This window comes from Notechis scutatus, chromosome 2 (genome assembly GCF_049901735.1).
Source record: "Notechis scutatus isolate UNSWTSFEM ecotype Mainland chromosome 2, rNotScu1.2, whole genome shotgun sequence".
In the NCBI taxonomy this organism is placed as follows: domain Eukaryota; kingdom Metazoa; phylum Chordata; class Lepidosauria; order Squamata; family Elapidae; genus Notechis; species Notechis scutatus.
This window is the reverse complement of record NC_142010.1, coordinates 85223318-85242463: the sequence shown is the minus strand read 5'-3', so window position 1 is coordinate 85242463 and position 19146 is coordinate 85223318. Positions and strand designations below refer to the sequence as shown.

Here is a 19146-nt window from a genome sequence, read left to right as displayed (position 1 = left end):
GCCTTTCCTGAAATCCTTTGACAAGGAAACAGAGGCTGGGGGTGACACGTGCAAGTGGTGGCAAGCAACTGCAGAAGAAAGGCAAGGCAAGGCAAGTGTCAGGGTATGCAAGGCTTGGCTGCAACTGTCCAAAGGTAAGCAGCTCCACCCTCTCCATCCCCACCCTACCTTGATTTTTACCCACGCGCCTCGCCCCACCCTGTGCATCCAGGTGCACTGGAGTGGGCGGGTTCTTTAGAGCTTATTTTGGGGGTAGGGCTTATATTGGGCTTACATGTGAAAATCAATCTAGGTCTTATTTTTGGGATAGATATTGTTTTCTGGGGAACGTGGTATGTAACCAGATTATGGTCCAGATATTGGAAAACATGGGTAATACTTAAGCAAATAAGAGAGTTAACAGGAAAAAGCAATTATCAACTATTGCACAAATTGCAATTGCAAATGAAAATTTGCTTTACAACTTACAAAGAATAAAGTCATTTATGAAAAGGGAAACGCCAAATGAGCAGACACATTTCAGAAAAGGCAGAGAACCCAAGATAAGACAGATAACGTAAATCAGATAAGAGAAACAACATTCCCACCCCCAAGAATGAGTTTTGTTTTTGCTTGATCAGATATAGCAGAGCCTTTGACTATAATAGATCATGCCAAAATGTTCAGTATAATAAGGCTAATGAGAGTTGCTAATATATCTGATTATTCTGAAAAATCTTTATAAGAACATATTGTAGGAACTGAGCTTGGAGACAGAATGATTCAGTATGAAACAAGGAAGTATAAAATTCCCAATTCTTTGTGTATAAAAATGGTGAAGGTGGAAGAGATGACAACAGAAGTCAAAACAGGAAGCTATAATACTTCAGTTGAGATGCACATCATTTTATTTATTGAAACTAGACTTAGCAGAGAGGGCGAGTGTAGTGAAAGATGCAAAATATGCTCATTACCACATTTATTTATTTAATCATATTTAAGAACTGCCCATCTCCATATATTCAAGAGGAGTGGATCTTGCAGTGATACGTTGCTTTTGATACTCTTGCCAAAAGCAGCAAAAGCTTGCAACACTCCTGGCTCATGAAAGCAAAAATGGATTACTCTTATGTTAAAACAGTGACATAAAGTGTCAGCTCGCATGCCTAGTGACTATGCTATTGTTGGCAAAAAAAATGAAGCTGGTAAGTAGTTTTGGTCTGCTCAGTTGAAGAATAAAGATGGATAGTGTAGTAGAAAAATAAAAGGTTTGACTTTTAAGGAGGAAGACGGCGATAGATAAAATTGAACAATACAAATATTTCTCTGGTAACAAAGATCAGAATAGTTAAAGCATTTTTTTCCTCAGAGGTAATATGATAGGTAGTTAGATAGGTAGATGTCTTTCAAGAAGCCTATGAAAGTTATCCTTGACTAGAAAACCAATCATCTAATTCTAGGCCAAATGAAGCCTGGATGTTCCCTTCAAGGGATGATGAATAAGGAAAACTTCATGTGATTTGGGCATGTAATGTGAGTGTATGATGAACTAAAAATATGCTTGGGGGGTTCAGGGAATAGGCAGGAAAGACAAATGTGCAGATGGGTATGGTCAAACTGCAGGGCATTTGTCCTAATTGTTGAGCGAGACTTAATGGTATCTAATTCACTGCTTTTGCAGAATATGGTGACCCACTTACAATGGTTAAATGGCTAGTAACTTGGAAACACTATCCCGTTGCCCAGGTTCACACATTGGCATAGAACAATTTGAGTTTACACTAATTTTGTGAGTTTGCTTATGTACAATATTCCATTTACTGAAATAATAACATTAGCATTTATAGTGTGTATCATCTAGCCATTACCTCCCTTAAAATATTCAGAAAAGATTTAGATATTTTTCAAATAAGGATACTAAGCAGGATGCAGAACATCTGGATTAGATGCCAAATATACTTAGAATTATTCTGGCTCTTGAAAATTGAGGCCAACTCATTAAGGAATTGTTGATAATTATCTGATATGATTTTTTTGGCTTTCAAACCTAGGAGTGCAAAAATATTATGCAATCAAGATAATTAATTATAGACAGGACAAACATTGAGCTAAGACATCACAGAAATGAGGGCAATGAATAAGCTAATTTTTTTTTATTTCTTGGTACTGGTATGTACAAAAAATACCATGCAGTGTCTGTCTGTTTTTTGTTTCACAAGTTTATTTAGCTGCTCACGTAAGAGAGACTTTGAGTGGCTTACAAAATTAAAAATCCAAAATATAGAAACCTTCCCTGACCCCCTGCAGCAGTATCAAACACAATCAAACCAATTACTTGATTGGCTCTGTGTCAACCTGGGGTCTCCATGCCTGCTGACGGAACCACATCTTCAGCACCTTCCAGAAAAATATCAAGGTAAGATTATAAAAGTATAATCTTATATTTGGGGAAACAATATTCCATAGGAAGGAAGCCACCACAGAGAGGGCCCTTTTTCTTGGTCCCACTAGATGTATTTCTCTGACAGATGGGACCCACAACATACTCTGCCTTCCAGTTGTGGTGAGTTGGTAGATGCAATTGGGGAGAGGTGGTCCTTCAGATAATCTGACCCCAAGCCATGTAGGGCTTTAAAGGTGATAGCACCTAGAATTGAACCCAGAATAAACTGGCAACCAATGTAGCTCCCACAAAAGTGGTGACACGTGTCAGTCTAGACTTATGTAAAGCTATGCAAGCTGCTGCAGTTTGAACCAACTGAAGCTTCTGGATATTCTTCAATGTTCATTTCACATACAGTGCCTTACAATATTCCAAGTGGGAGTTGATAGGGCATTGGTGATTATAAGAAGGGCGTGGAACAGGAATGGGGATAACTGTTGCATAACTCGCAGTTGTATAAAGGCCTTCTGGCCACAAGTGCCATCTGTTCCTCGTGCAGGAGTTGCAAGTCCAGAAGAATCCTCAGATTACATACCATCCATAACCAAAGATGTTAATTCTCCAAGAATCAAGAAGCCTCAAACCTAAAGCTAATCTGTGTTGCTAGGGTTCAGTTTCACCTATTCCTCCCTATCCTGTGAAGGTCCAAAAACTAACAAAGACATGCTGAGCTTCTTCTAAGCACTTTCATTTATTGTTCCTTGTGCTCTTGCTAAACTAAAGCAAACTACTTACATCATTAAACAATACTCAGAGCTCTTAGAGAGGTGGTGTTATTCCGACTATCCTCCTCCCAGTCAAACTATCTAAACTCTGCTGCCTTTTGCTTCTCTGGAATGCATTTCCTCTCTTCTGGGAATCTGGTCTACATTTCACCACATCTCCAGACCTCAACAGCCTCCAGGCACTAAGGGCAGTTGTGGCATCACTTAACATAGGCAGAGCTATAAAGTTGAGTATCATCAATATACTGATGATACCTCACCCCATGGTGAAAGATGACCTCATCCAGGTCATTAAAGTTTCACCAAATTAAACAGGACTGGAGAAAGCACCAGACCCTGCAAAATGCTACAAAACAGGCTGCAAGTTGGATCTCTTGCTCTCATTCAAGCCAACTGAAAATGGATTTTAATGAAGAAAATGAACCAGGACAACAGTCCCCACTCTCAACCTCCAAAGCTGTCCCAGAATGATATGTAGTTGATGATATCAAAAGCTACAGAGAATAAAGTTATGCAAGGACAGACTCACTAACTTCATTCCACTCCTGCCAGATGTCATCAAAAACGGCAACCAATGTTTCCATCCTGTATCCAGACCAGAAATCTGACAGAATGGGATTCAGGTTGTTTTTTTCCATCCAGGATCCTATGGAGCTGCAGCAAACCATCTTCTCATCAACTTTCCCCCAAAAGGGAAGGTTCTAGTTAGGACAAAAATTGTCCATTACAGTGAGATCTAGTGACGGCTCTTTAAGAAGACAGCAAAACCACTGTCTCCTTTAAAGGGCTGGAGCATCACGGCCTCATCCAAAGATGCATTGACTATCACCAGTACCCAACTGCATGTGGTTCTTTGGAAACTTTTACCAACCAGAGGGAACATGGATCTAAAACACAAGCTGTCAAGCTCATGTTTCCTAAGAACTTGCCAATTACCTCAAGAGCAACAGGGTCAAACCATTCCTAGATAACTGGCTAAGAATCTACCTCAGGCTTCTCCACTGGACCAGTATCCATGCCAATATCCAACTGGGAACAAATCTGAACTGTGTGCCAGGAAATCATCAAATTCCTCAGCAAACCCCTGCACCTAGAAGGAATCTGGTCACCTTAAAGAGGGCAGCTGGATCTGCAGAAGCAATCATTTGGACAAGTATCTCCATTTCAGTTCATGAAGGCTTTAATTGCAGTTTTATCCATGTTTAATTGAGTTCATTCTATGTCTTCTGGCAGCAGTGCTAGATGTCTCTTGATCCACTGCATCCCTCTCAACTCATTCACAATGTTTAAGTATAACTGTCTAACCAACTCCGCATCCATCTTATAGCTGTGTAACCTAGCCTACATTTTGTCAACTTCTCTGTAAAGAGCTCATGGAACCTCTGGTGTACTTAAATTATGATGACCACTGAATTCCTGTAATCAAGGGCACAATGGCTCAGCTTTAAAGACACTGAGCTTGTCAGCTGGAAACCTTACAGCCCGAGTTCGAGACCTGAGTGTCACACAATGAGGTGAGCTCCCATTACTTGCCCCAGCTCCTGACCACCTAGTAATTCAAAAACATGCAAAATGCAAATAGATTAATAGCTACTTTAGTGGAAAGGTAACAGGGTTCCATGCACCTTTGACATATAGCCATGCTGGCCAGATGACCATGGAAAATGTCTTTGAATAACACTGGCTTCCATGGCCAAGAAACAGAGATGGACACCATACCCTAGAGTCTGGACAGATAAATTTTTACCTTTATTTTTATAATTAACAAAACTCATTATCAAAAAAAGATCAATGCCTTATTTCTTGATAAATCCATGCTGTCCCGATATGCAATGCATTCTTCTAAAAGTTTACAATTTCTTAATTTATTCCAGAGTTTTACCCAGTATCAATATCAAATTGATGATCTAATTGCATGGGTGCTCCTTGCTTCCCTCTTTTGAAGGTAGGAATATTTGCCCTTCTTCAATCTTCTGGCATCATCATGGTTATCTTAATTTCTCAGAGGTCACAGAAATAGGTTTCCAATACAGCATTAATTATGGATGTAACAAGTCAGAGGCAAAACCATTCATAGTAGCCAGATGTTCCATAATAATCCTTTACTTACCTTGTATCGATTATTCTGTTCAAATCCATTTCAACACAATTCCCACTGAAACAAAGTAGGAGTTGAGGAGGTTGGTCGTTATCCCATCATTTATTAATATTCAACCACCTTCTCCAAAATGAGCCACCCCACCTTTTTTCTTCCTTTTACTATTGACAACCACCAATGACCTTCTGTGGGCTAGGCTTCTTTTTAAGTTGGTTGGGCTGGGTTCTTATACAAACTTATCTGACCTTCCCCTTAATGCCATCAAGAAAAATCTACCTCCTTTCTTATTCAACTTGGATTCTGACTAAAATTGGCTGAAGTGAAGAACAGTTCATAGCTGCCCAGTAGAATGTTTGTGCCATGAAAGATGCCTTGCACATCAGTTACAAAAACTTCTGATCGTGTACTCAAACTTACTCAAGGAGCTAATGTTTCTGCCTATTTTTTCTCTTCTTGCTCCTCCAGTCTAATAAAACCCACAGGCTGAGTCTGGTTCTAGCCATGTGAACGAATATGTTCAGAATGCAGTTTTGTGGTTCCACTGCTGAATTTTATTTTATTTTTTTTACAGAATTTGATATTACCAGTTCTGATCAAATATCGCTTACCACTTTTTAATTGTAATTTCTGCAACGGTTAAAATTAAGCACTTGGGAAAAGTATCCCAATACTATATTGTATTGGGGTAAAACTAAATTCGATTGATGGAAACTAAATTCACTTTGATCTGGTAAGCCACGAGTGGCGAGTATCAATCAATGGAAAATCGTCGCTGCAGCCGTCTGACCAGCACTGACAGCTCCGTCGACGACCGATCCGCTCGCAGAGCGTCCCCTATCTGAGACCTCTCCGCCTAAGAAGCGGGCTAAGCTGCCCGTTTGGGCGAACACCTCCTTCGAGCGACCATCCCCGAGTTCACAATCTCCAAACTGGGAAACCTGGCCAGTCTCTTTCCCGAAGCGGCCTTTCCGGGAGAGGATCACGTGGTCGCCTATTTGGTCCCTCCCCCCTCAACCGCCGGATGGGGCGGGGGGGGGAGAGGAGGAGAAGGCCCGTGGACGCGGGGGTTGCTGGGTAGTCTTCTTCAGGGGAGGGAGGGGGAGGGGCAGAGAGAGAGAGAGGGGGAGGGAGGGAGAGGAGGAAGGAGAAAGCGGCAGGAACCGCCCGGGCCTTGACATCGCCGCCCACCCTCTTCGGTCCCGTCTCAGCCTCGCAGCCGTCGAAATGGAGTGGCGTCGGAGATGGTACTCTGCCGCCGTGCCTTCCTTGGGGCGGTGATCCGTCGTGGCCCGCCCTTCCCCTTCTCTCGTCAGTGGCTCCTGCCGCCGCCGTTGCCGTTCCTGGGGCCTTTCCGGCCTTTTGTGCCTCGCGCGGCAGCGCCCACCCCCCCTCCCCACCCCCGAGAAATGGTCGGGGTGATAGCGGACTAGTCCGTGGAGGTGAGTGATGGGCGGCACGGGGAGGTGGGCTCGTCGAAAGAGCCTTTTGGGCTGGGCTGGGCGGGGCGAGGCTCAGTTAAGCAATTCAGAACCAGATAGGCCCCGTCTCTTCCCCCCCCCTCTCTCTCCCCGGCTGGGGGAGGCCCGGGGGCGGACCGCTCGCCCCATCCACCGGGGAGCCAACCCCTCGCTTAGCGAGGTGCCTTTGTATGCCTGTCCTCCATCGGCTGCTGCTGCTGGGGGGGGGGAGAGAGAGAAGAGACTCGGACTCGTTGCTTCTGATCTCAAGTTGGATTTGGCTTTCCTTCTCTCCCCACTCCCCAGCCTCGTCCCCCGCCCTGAATTTCCCATTAACTTCGCTGTCCGGTAGCTTCTTTGCCTCGGATCCCTCCTCCTCCCTTATTCGTCCCACGCCGAGCTCGGTATTTTTTTGGGGGGCGGGGGGGGGTGAATACGTCGTCTTGGAAGGTTTGAGAGTACCGGGATCTAGAGGCTCGTGTTACAAAATGGACAGACACGGGTTTGTACATATGAGTCATGTGTGTCTGTGTGTGTGCGGGTAATAAATGCGCACACACACGCACACACACACGGCAAGTTTTAGGTGTTTCTTCTGCCTTCCGCCGATGAAAGGTAGGATGGCCTGCCTTTTTTTTTTTCCTCCCCCTTTCCTTTTCGGAAGTGTCAGCAAAGTCGAGGGAGATAAAATATGAGATAAGCTTTTGACGGGAGGGCCCAGTCATCTCTTGCACTAGCTGGGTTTAATCGGAATCGGGGGGTTTGACGTCACTGCTTTGTTCCTTCTACTTTTGCTATCTGTGTTTTAAAACACTGGGCATCTCATTCAAAGTTATTGTGCTTCCAACAAGCCCATCCGCTTCTTCTCATAATAAAAGCGCCCCCACGGTGTTTCAACATGTCCAGTTGAGTCAGAAGCAAAACCCAAAGAAATCCGTGCTGATAGGGTTGTTTATTACTCAAAAATGCTTGGTGGAAAAGAAATGACTTCCCCTGGAGCTACACTAACACAGAGGTGTCACCAGCCTGGTTTCCAGAGGAAGGGATGTTCTAACAAACTCTGTGGTGCTGGGGTTGATTAAGATTTATTACAAGTTTGGCAGGTCCAGATCATTTATGCTGGGCTTTTCCAAACCACTGATTTTTCTAGCCTTGCCATAATGCCTGCTTGCGTCATTCTTGGGGTGAGATTGTGGAGAAAGGATCCCAGAAACCTTTGTATTCAGGTTTTGGTTTGTGCCTCGGTCCTATAAATTGTGCCTTTTCCTCAGTCATCCACTAAATGTCCTCACTCACCAATACGTTTTATGACATTTCTCTTTTCTATTGGGGAAGGTCATCCCAGGACACCTTAATTTATCACCATACCATTAATTAATTGCATTTTATTTATTCTCTGATATTCTACTTTGTTGAATACGTCTAGGTAACAAATTTGTAAAAACCAACACAGAAAAGGGACCCTAAAGTTAAAAATATAAACTTCAGTACTATTAATTAACTCTTAAAATTTGGTAAAATCCATAAAAAAAATCTACAGATTTTCCAAAAACAAATGTTTAGAAGAGTATATTTTTGTTATTGCCTTGCTAGTCCAAAGTGTATCATTTTTGTATATTTTCACCACACCCTATTAGTCTTTGCCATATCACGCTTGGAATTCAAGTGCTCAGGAAATCAACAGCAAGTCTCCAAAGGACTTGTGTTTATAAAACTTGTGAAGGAAGTATATATAAAGGATTTCTTGTGAACTTCCAGACTTGCATATCTCAGATAGAATGGGGATGGTCTCTACAGACAAACAACAAAAACAATTATTGATTGGCTGTGAAAAAGATTCACTATTGATTGCAATTGTGTGTACCATTGCATGATACAACAATTGTGAGGACAAAATGCAAACATCCTAAAACCAATCCAGATATATATAATTTCACATCTTTAAGGCAAAATAATATAGGAATAGTTCAGAGTTTTTGTTCAAAGCCATTTAGGCCAGAGTTCTGCACATGAAACAAGCACATTGAGTTGGGCTTGGTGCCAGATAATTAACCAGCACTATTGAAGGATCAATTTTATATGGCCTCATGTTGCCAAACCAGTTTCCACCCTCACAGCTGCATTTTGTGCAAGCTGCTCGCTCCAATTCAGTTTTAAGGCATCTCCATGTGAAAGTGTTTTATAGTGTTTTATAATAACATTATAAAACTATATAGTATTACAACCAAGAAGTTAGCAGAACATAGATAGACCCAAAACTCTTACAGTACTAGACAACACAGTATCAACAGTAGAGACCTTCAAATTTCTAGGTTCTACTATATCACATGACCTAAAATGGACACCTAACATCAAAAAAGCACAACAAAGAATGTTCTTTCTGCGCCAACTCAGAAAGCTCAAACTGCCCAAGGAGCTGCTGATCCAGTTCTACAGAGGAATTATTGAGTCTATCATCTGCACCTCTGTAACTGTCTGGTTTGGTTCTGCAACCCAACAGGACAGACACAGACTTCAGAGGATAATTAGGACTGCAGAAAAAACAATTATTACCCACCTGCCTTCAATTGAGGACCTGTATACTGCACGAGTCAAAAAGAGGGCTGTGAAAATATTGACAGACCCCTCACCTCCCGGACATAAACTGTTTCAACTCCTTCCCTCAAAACGCTATAGAGCACTGCACACCAGAACAACTAGACACAAGAACAGTTTTTTCCCAAAAGCCATCACTCTGCTAAACAAATAATTCCCTCAACACTGTTCAACTATTTACAAAGTGTACACTACTATTACTGTTAATCTTCTCATCACTCCTTATCACCCATCCCCTCCCACTTGTGATTGTAGGACTGTAACTTTGTTGCTTGTATCCTTATGATTTATATTGACTGTTTCCTAGTATGATTTGATTGTTGATCGTACCCTATGACTATCTTTAAGTGTTGTACATTATGATTCTTGATTCTTAACAAATGTACCTGTTCTTTATGTATACTGAGAGTATTTACACCGACAAATTCCTTGTGTGTCCAATCACACTTGGCCAATAAATATTCTATTCTATTCTATTCTATTCTATTCTATTCTATTCTATTCTATTCTATTCTATTCTATTCTAAAAGTATTGATAATTAAATAGTAGTTAGAATTGAAATAGCTGTTTTGTGCTACTAAGAGTTTGGGCAACACAAGTGACAGGTAAATTGAATATACATGAATTATAATTATATTCATCTAAACCAAACAATTCTCTTGATTTATGGGCTTGGACACTATCAATTTACAGCTCTTCCATCTTGTTTATTAATTGTCGTCCAGTCTATTATTTTTCAGGCATCTTCATATTGTAGTACTGGTAGTCCTCAGCTTACAGCAGTTCATTTAGTGACTGTTTGAAGTTACAACAACACTGAAAAAAGTTACTTATAACCATTTTCACACTTATGACCGTTGCAGCATCCCCATGGTCATATGATTTACATTCAGATGCTTGACAACTGTTTCATATTCATGATGGTTGCAGTGTCCTTTTGCAGCCTTCTGATCAGCCAAATCAATGGGAAAGCCAGATTCATTTAAAAACCATATTAGTAATTTAACAACTGCAGTGATTAATTTAACAAATGTGGCAAGAAAAGTCATAAAATGGGGCAAAACTCACTTAACAAATTTCTCACATAAATTTTGGGCTCAGTTTGTGGTAAGTCAATTTATAACTATGAAACTGAGGCCAGTATAAAATATTATTTACTATATTAAATTCAGGAGTCAGAACTTACTTTTGATGCTGTGATTTGAAACAAAGGTACAATGGGAAGAATCAGAAGAACCAAGTTGTTTAATTAAAAACTTATTTTTTTAAAAAAAAACACCTTAGTCTATATACATCTTTTGATTCATTTGCTGTTCTTAGACTTGAGCTCAGTTAATCTGAGATGTATAACCCTCCTGGATTTCCTTTTTCAGTTTACCACAGAAGTTTGCTTAGAAGCACATTCATTGGCTAGATTCTATGAAATTGTGTATCAATCATAGGTTATATAAATGGCTAATGCTATTAATATAGCATTAATGGTCTGAATTATTGTTACGACTTGCACAAATTTTGGTGGTAGGCAATATTGTGCATTCCAGAAGTTTTGAATTACAGCTTTTATAAGGTTCAGGTAGCATGAACAATACTTTCAACTAGAATTCTTCTAATGGCAAACATCTGAAGATACCACATAATTCTGTTTGGTGAGCTCACAAAGTACAAAGTGTGATAAGCTTTAAGACAAGATTACCTCCAACCCTAATGTGCTACACTTGAAATTTATTGTTCATCGTGTATTTGTTAGCCTTCCTTCCAATTTTGTGGCCAAAGATATGTTCTGTCCTACATTTTTATTTGTAATTGAAATGGATAGAATCACTAACTACCAATCTATGTATTTGCAAGGTGGAGAGATTTTTAAGAGGTGAAATCAGTGTCTTATGGCATGCATAGCAACCCTTAAAAGTAACCACCTTTCCAAATCAGGGGAGGACAAGAAAGTGTAGTTGAAATTGAAAAGAGTTGTCTACATATCCTGTAGTCCAGGGCTGTCAAACTCTCGGCCCGTGGGCCAGATGCGTCATGTTGCCAGCAAACACACTTCCTAATTCCTGTGTTAGAGAACTAGCACACTTATATAATCAAAAATCATACTTCCTCAAATATTTTAATACACTTGACAACTTGAAAAATACCTTTATTTGGAGATGATGAATTCTAAACACGCCATATCAGGAAAATAAATATTGGATAATATATTTTTAGTAGGCCACACCCACGCCCGGTTTAGTGAAGGGGAAAAAATCCCGATACAACACATGACACCATCATGATGACGTGAATTTGATACCCCTGCTGTAACCTGTCTTTCAAAGAAAGATAATACTGACTATATCCCGATAACATATGGGTAGGTAGTCCTTGACTTACGACCACAATTGAGCCCAAATTTTCTGTGGCTGAGCAAGATAGTTGTTAAGTGAGTTTTGCTTCATTTTATGGCTTTTCTTGCCACTGTTAAGTTAGTAACATGGTTGTTAATTAAATCTGGCTTCCCTATTGATTTTGCAAAAGGGGATCTGGGGGAATCACATGACCCCCAGGCACTGCAACCATCATAAATACATGCCAATTGTCAAATGGCTGAATTTTGATCACGTGACCTTTTACATGAATGTTTGTGAGTCAAGATTATCTGTGTTTGACCAGTATGGCCAAATACAAATAATCTTGATTTACAACTATACATTTAGTGCCAGAATAAAAATTGAAACTGGTAGTTCTATATAGATCTTACTAGTTTATAGTGCTTAAACAAAAGACTAAAATTCTTATTTCTTTTCTTTTTAGTGCTGGATTGACCATATTGTTTTGTGACTGTTGGAATTGTAGCCCGGGAAAAAAAGCTTAGGGAAAACTATGATAGAATAGCGATCAATTGTTTGCTAACATACATTTATTGAGAATTCTGGAATATTATAATTTTACAATAGGAACAAAGTTGATATTTGCCATATCTTTTGATGAGTAATAGTGTTCCTCTCAATTTTAAATAATGTTCAAAAATTTTCTGCTGTTTCATCATATTTTTTTAACTTTGAATGGGATCTTATCCAGCAAGATTTTGATTTACAAATTTTAAATTGTAGATATGTTCAATACCTTTTTTTAATGTACACATTTATTTTGCATTTTTTCCCAATAAATATATTATCCAATATTTATTTTCCTGATATGGCGTGTTTAGAATTCATCATCTCCAAATAAAGGTATTTTTTCAAGTTGTCAAGTGTATTAAAATATTTGAGGAAGTATGATTTTTGATTATATAAGTGTGCTAGTTCTCTAACACAGGAATTAGGAAGTGTGTTTGCTGGCAATTTTGTCCATGTGTTATAGATGCTCATATAACACCTGCTTTGTGCATGACGCCAGTCATAGAATACTTCTATGTTGGCTGTTGAAGCTTCTTCTGTCCAGAGTGCTTATTCCCCCCAACTTAGCTTTTCTTTGTGAGTGTGTGGGAGTTTTTGTAGTAAGTATGTATGCTCCTACCCAAAGTGCTAAATTGTATTCAAGCCACAATCTTACAGTAACATTACTTACAAGGTTTTGCATAAGGAATTGCATTTCATAAGTACGGTATATATTGTTGTTTTTATAATTCTGCTATTAATTTGCACACGAATCTAAATTTTGGGTAATTTACAAATATTTTCCACGTAATGAAAGTTATTGCTAAAGACAATGACACTGCTATACAATAGCATTAATAACATTTTGATAAATCATACCATTAAATATTGAAGTCATCTCCATAAATAACATACATTTTAACAAGAACAAGTTAGACATAAAAATAGATGTATGGAATTGAATAAGGATGTTGCCATTTTAAAAAAAACTAAACCACTTTTATATCGTTGTTAAGGAAATTTAAATTCTCTTTTATGTATGAAAACGTGTGTATAAAAACACCAATTAAGCATAATTAACAATTAGCTAGTTTTAAATATAATGTACAAAATTCTGCATATTGTATTAATGTAGAATTTTCCTACCTCCAGATAAGTTTGCAGTATTGTAAATAAAAAAGATCAACATAATGCTGAAGTGGAACGGTTTTCTTTTCCATACCTAAGACATAACTATGTAAGTGGTGCTTCTTTTTTCTCTTTGACAATTTGATGATGTTTTTGTCAAGTTCATAATGCTTGCTTAATTGCCAGTTTTGTTTTGTCTATAAACTGTAGCTGGAATAATAATTGATTAGATGTTCTCTGCTTGTATAATTGAATTTATGTGAGACAGAAAAGTTTTCTTTAGCACAATTTAGCACAATTTTTAAATGCAATGCCTTCTGAATTGCAGGCTTAGAAATATCCATGCTCTGTTATTCTTCCCTCAGCATATGACAACAACTGATTTGGAGGTTTGGAGAGGTGATATCCAGAGCAATGTGTGCCTCTCCTCTCCTTATCTGGAGAGATTCAGAAGTGTATACATCAGTCTCTCTTAGAGGCATGCTAATCGTGTGCCCTCCCCCCCAAAGTCTCTTCAGGGTAAGCATAGTTATGCAGATTACAGAAAAGGAAATAGTAAGCCAAAGAAATTAAAGCCATGAGATTTTTTTTTTAAAGGAAACATGTAAAACTAGTTTACACCAACTCAGTCACTGTGCCTCACACACCTCTCATGTTCTTGCAAACATCTTAGCTATCATGAAACATGAATCTACCACTTTGATTGTTGCTTTTCATTGTTTAAACTTCTCACTTAATTTCTCACCTCTTGTTTTGAGGATCCTATCAACTCTATCCAACCACAGCTTTTCTGTCAACTCTAGCGTCCTTCCCACATTAATTCAGCATCCATTTATTCATGGCTATCTCTTTTTGTTTTAAAATTCTCCATTCCATTTAGTTTTTGTTTTGCCTCATATACGGGGAAATCCCTGAGGTATGAATGTTCCCTTAGTGAACGTTCGAAGTTACATGAAAAGTGTCCCCTGGCGTTTACGAACAAGTCCCAAAATTACAAATGCAGCACCGTGGCAGTTGTTCACCCTTACAAACGACCGCAGAGGCTCTGCAACATTTGCCCTATTCCCCCCACTCCCCCCCAGCTGGGTCTTCATGGGCACTCTGCCTGCTGAGACTCACCTTGCAAAGATCTCCTCTCTCTCACGGTTTCTTTGCCTGGTTTGTTGGTTCAAGCTTTCGATGCATTCGCAGAGAATAGAGGCCTAAGGTACCCATGAGATTATGTGAGATCAGAAGTCCGAGATCTTGTGCTACTTATCTCATGTGAGCTGGCACTTTAGACCTCTATTCTCTGTGAATTGAGGCCTGGATGTTTGCAAATGGAGGAAGGCTTCAGTCCTTCTCGCTTTCTCTCCGTTTGCCATTTTCTTACCGAAGCCTGCAGGGAGATTACATCCCTGTTGGCTTCAACAGCCATTTGAAAAAAGCCTTTGTTGGCACCAATGGAGCTTGGGAGGGGCAGGCGCATCCCTCTGAAGCTCTGTTCCTACTGGCAAAAGCTTTTTGCAAAGGGCTGCCGAAGCCTACAGGGACGCAATCCTCAAGTGCTCCGGTGGCAAGAAAAGAGATCCAGAAGGGTGTGGGCATGCATCCCTCCGGGCTTCCTTTTTCGTTGTTGAAAGCTTCATCAAGCAGTTTGGCAGCGAGAAAGGAGGCCTGGAAGGTCACGGGCATCCCTGTGTGCCTTGTTTTTCATCGCCGAAGGCTTCATCAAGCGCTTTGCCGATGAGAAAGGAGGAAGCAGGCAAAGAAACAGATTGGAGAGGAGACAGATCTTCATAAGTGACCCAGCATGGCAGCTTGGGGGATCAATTTTGGAGACCTCAGGGGAGAGAGAATGAGATATCTCATTGGGTCAGGAGAGGCCTTGGGTGGTCTGAAGCAGGTTGCCTGTTCCATCATAGGGCCTCCTTGGCCTTCCCCATCCCAAGATACCTCATGTGCACTTAATGAGCCGTGCATTTGATTAGCGAATGCAAGGGTGAAATGAGGGAGTGATCGTGTTCAAGTTACTCAATTCACTCCTACAAATCTCAGATTATAAATGGAATGGGCAGGCTCCATTGCATTCGTAACTCAAAGACTACCTGTACTTAATTCTCACTTCTATATAAACTAAGGCAGAAGTGTGTTTTATGTGCAGCCATTTTGTGCCTTTTTAAAAATGAATATTCATTACTTGCAATAGATCACAACCTTTGTACTGTATCAATATTTGTGTGTCTTAAAATTTCTCCATCCATTTTTCTATCTTTAGTAAACAAGGTAACAACACGTCTTCAATAGCCCTAGTTTCTCACAGTTCATAATTTCTGTTTGTTCATTGTACTTTCCATTTCAAACACAATTACTTGTTCTTTGAAAACTTGATTTTAAGATCCACAGTCATCATGCACCATACAGTCTAACAATCACTGAAGTTCATTCAGATTCTCAACCAACAGCATGGAATCGTTTGCATAGAGAAGTACACATATGTTCAAATTCCCAGGAAACACACCTTGACCAAGCATTTTGTATATTTATCTATAGATACAATAAACAATCAGAGAGACATAACACACTGATACATTGATCCCTGCTGAACCATTTGTTAAATAATTTTTTATACATGCTTTACTTCCATCATACAGTATATAGCTCTGCCACACTGACAGCTAACATTCACATTTATTCAGTTTATCATACACTTTTCTTAAACCGATAGATAACTTTGTTTCTCAGATTCTTTTATTTCATAAGAGTTGTGTTGAAGAATAAAACTTGATATATGTGCCTGTACAAATGCATAAACCTACACTGTATTTCTCAAACTTTGCTGATTTTGAATTCTTGTATCCTTTTGATCAGAATTCTGCCATACACTTTTCCAAGAACACCTAGCAAGCAAATCCCTTTTAATTTTTGCCTGCACTTTTGTTATATTTTACTTTGTAGTGGGGATCAGTGCTAGTGTTATTAGACACATGCATTAAAGTAGCTGCATAGTTCCTATTCAAACAAGTAACATTCATATTTTAACATTTCTCCAGTTGCACTATCTACATTTTCAATCTTAAGAGTGTACAAGTTTTTTATGAGTAGCCCTTAACCACAATAGAGCCCCAAATTTCCTTTGTCAAGCAAGGCAGTTGTTGTGAGCTGTGTCCCATTTTATGACTTTTTTGCAACAGTTATTAAATGAATCACTGCAGTTAAGTGAACCATCAATCGTTAAGCAAATCTGACTTTTTCCATCAACTTTGCTTGTCAGAAGCTGGCTGGGAAAGTCACAAAGAGGGATCACATGATCCCAGGACAATGCAGCCAGTTGCCAAGCACCTGAATTTTGATCATGTGCCTAGGGTATGCTGCAACAAATGTCATAAGTTGAAAAACAATTGTAAGTCACTTTTTTCAGTGTCATTCTTATACAAATCAATAAATACTTCTTTCCAGCTTTCTCTTTTACGAGAAATCATTTCCCCATATTTATTTTTAATTCAGTTCACTCTGTTGGAGTTTCCTTTTTTTGCCACTTTGGCTCACTTTCAAAACAACTTTGTATTTCCTTTAAAATTATTCTGCATTTTCTTTGTATATTTGCTAACAGGATACAGTAAGTAGCACACATAGTTCTTTCTGAATAGCACTGCCTTGAGTGATGGTTTGTCTCATTCATTGTTGCATGATGGGAGGGGCAAGCTAATAAGAGAAATAAGTAGCAAGTACTCTGGAGATTGTAGTAGTAAAACTATTATTAAGAAGATAGCTACATCCTTGCTTGCCCATAATCTGCAATTTATAAGCTGTAGAATCCTTAGTGCTCTCTGAGAGAGTAAAGAAGCTAAAAAGGATACAAAAGACCACCTTGCCAGCAATCAATATCCAAATAAGCAGGGATTGATACCAGGGTGTTTTAATATATTTAGCTGAATTATTACAATTTACAAAAGTTGCTATTATATTGCCTGCAAATAAAATTAATAGGTAATTGCAGCTCTTTATTAAACCCTTTCAATTTTCTTGTTGCTATGAAGTTCCTGTTTCTAACAAAACTAAATTTCTTTGCACTTATTAATTTCTTGATATTGCTACCTTATAGGGGTGTACAATTCTGTCAAAAAGTCTACAGATTTTATGAATACTTTTTACATACTTTTGAGTATGTGGTAAAGGAACCTTTAGTATTGCCTTTATATATCTTTTTTCAGATTATTATTCAATAATTACAAATTCTTATTATTACATTTGTATATTTTGCTTGAAAAATAAAATTTAATACTTTGTCAGTTTCTAAAATGTTGAGCTCTTTTCCATTATTCTTTGCTTATCATTCCTACAAATTAAACCCATCAAATATGAAACTCTGTCTCTCCTATCAATAAACATTTTTGTGAATTAAATTTACAGTTGAATTAAATTTAATTAATTTAAATTAAATGAATTTATGAAATGAAAAGCAATTTTCTCAGTCTTTTATTATCGTCATCATCCTTTTCTCAGTTCCCTTTCCCAATAATCCCAGCCCTAAGCCATTTAGAGCACATCTGAAGAGAAGTTCCAGGGATTAATGAAATTTTCTAAGCAGTATAGTTTAAGGGAATGCTGTGTTCAGCTCTTGACAGCTCATCTCATTATATTGAACTTTTATATCAATCTTTACCAATCTCTGTATTTTGTCTTACTTCCCAATTAATAAGAAACTATGTTAAATATTAGTATTTTATGAATGTTACAACCAGCAACCACCTTACTTACCAAGTCTTATTTTCCCCAAATCTCTTTTAGCGTATCTTCTTTCTATAAAGTTGTATCAGTTATTTGGACTTCAAAGATTGTTCTCTGTCCTTCGTTAAATATTTTTAGGTTTATAATAAAATCTTCTCATAACCATAACTCATATACTTAAATCATAAACATAAGTATTCTCTCTTCCTTGTGGTTTAAATAAAATTAGCTTGAAGGGGAATTTCTATTTACATAATTTTTCTTTTTAATAATTCAGATGTTTGAAGGCTTTTCCTCTTTATTAATGGGATGGGACTCAATAGCTTGAAAAAAATTAAACTTTCCAACCCAGTTTATCTCTTTTTAGTCTATATGTTTTTAGTAGATTTTTTTTCCTTCAGCAAAGCATTTACAAATATTACTACTTATCTCTTGAGTTTTGCATTTGATTGAGTTCAGGAGAAAAGATGCTATGGAAACATTTACATCATCGTCTGAAAGCATGAACTTTGCTATATGGTTAACTTTTGAGTTGAGATACCCAATTAAATTAGTATTTTCTGCATTTTCTCTAATTCTTCTCCCTCCCCCCTTCTAATGCTGCAAATCAGCTAAATCCAATCTAATGTCTGTAATATTTATTTAATATCAAATTATTTTATTTTGGTTTGGGGTTTTTTGTTTATTTTATTTTAGTAGCAACATATGTTTACTATCAGACTCTACAACATCTGAAACTTAAGGCCATTTTTTCAGTTGTTTATTAACTTGCTCGAACATATCTGCTAAATCCTTCTGAAACAATGTTGGCTGGCATCCCAATATGGCTTTAGTTCTTTTTGGAGTTGCTTTAATTTAATTTCCTGCTGAGCCACCTTCTAAGTTACTTCATAGGTGGTGCTTGATTTTTGCACAATCCAATGAAATGTCCTCCTCCATCATTTTTTCTTCAGTACTAGAATGTGATGCCCGCTCATCAATTCTTGATTCATCCAAGTAAGGCTTAATTTCCCTGCCTTTTGATAATTATATTTCTTAGACTTGTTTATTGCTTATTTGACCAGTTGTATATTAATAAAAAATGGCTAAAACTATCTGGAGAGCTGGTTTGGGAAGGGAGCAATTAGCTCAATGAACCATCTTTTTTAGTGT

General features: G+C 38.5%; 1 protein-coding gene across 19 annotated transcripts in view; it reads left to right on the top strand.

Moving 5' to 3' along the window:
* Window positions 1-6352: 6352 nt before the first annotated feature.
* AFF4 (ALF transcription elongation factor 4) overlaps window positions 6353-19146 on the top strand; it is a 50962-nt gene continuing 38168 nt past the window's right edge. For 8 of the 19 annotated variants that reach the window (XM_026687687.2, XM_087955376.1, XM_087955379.1 and 5 more), the window contains exons 1-2: window positions 6353-6684; window positions 13309-13393. The gene's annotated coding sequence lies outside the window, so the exon portion shown is untranslated. Of the gene's footprint in view, window positions 6685-13308; window positions 13394-16537; window positions 16667-19146 lie in introns of all 19 variants that reach the window. The other 11 variants (XM_087955371.1, XM_087955381.1, XM_087955369.1 and 8 more) reach the window with 3 other exon arrangements.